An 851-nucleotide genomic window follows, 5' to 3' on the forward strand; every position below is an offset into this window, starting at 1 on the left:
TCATGATGGCTTTACACTTAACCAAAGATGATCCAAAGCGACCCACACGGGCGTTGTCATAGTCATGCAGATGCCGATGCATGCGTGGCAGCAACACATGAATTATTTGTGTTTTGGGAGCTTGGCAGATGCGAAAGTCTTGATGAAAGGAAATAAATCAGGCGGTGGCGGCACAGAATCATCATCCCCGCTGACTCAACCAATCAGCGACAAATAACTCGGCGCTGGTGAGTTTGTCGCGCCTGTTCCCCCACCGGGCCAATCAGGAGTCTTTCAAATTTGCCCTGTTTAGGATTCACACAAGTTAATGGGGGGTGGTATGAAGACCCCTTTCTACTAGTTTGGCTTTTAGCTCCCAAAACGGTTAACTAATCATACGGCCATACTACCCTGAGAGCGACTGATCTCGTCCGATCTCGAAAGCTAAGCAGGGTCGGGCCTGCTTAGTACTTGGATGGGAGACAGCCTGGGAATACCAGGTGCGGTAAACTTGACCAGCTCACCTTGTGGTATGAATGTCCGCCCTGAGACTGGGAGGTCGTGGGATTGAACCCCGGCCGAGTCATGCCAAAAGACTATAAAATGGAACCCGATGCCTCCCTGCTTGACACTCAGCATTAAGGGTTGGATCGGGGGTGCTGTGAGGAGCTGTGCCCCACAGTCATTATTAGCAATGTATAGCTTCTACTATGGAAGCTCGTCTGAGGACGACCTAACTAATCATATCAGGCTCTTTTTATCAAACAAAAGGTGACATTTACTTTTAAATCAAACGTAGACCCTCTTTGCCAAGAATAGGGATGAAACCGGGCTAGCAAACAGCAATGGTCAATGTATAGCGGTCGCTTGGC

At 49.0% G+C, this 851-nt stretch overlaps 1 pseudogene; it reads left to right on the forward strand.

Annotated features, from left to right (window-relative positions):
* Positions 1-372: 372 nt before the first annotated feature.
* On the forward strand, positions 373-491 carry LOC125993966 (5S ribosomal RNA; annotated as a pseudogene).
* Positions 492-851: the final 360 nt, after the last annotated feature.

The sequence above is a fragment of the Syngnathus scovelli genome, chromosome 1, assembly GCF_024217435.2.
Source record: "Syngnathus scovelli strain Florida chromosome 1, RoL_Ssco_1.2, whole genome shotgun sequence".
Lineage (NCBI taxonomy): Eukaryota > Metazoa > Chordata > Actinopteri > Syngnathiformes > Syngnathidae > Syngnathus > Syngnathus scovelli.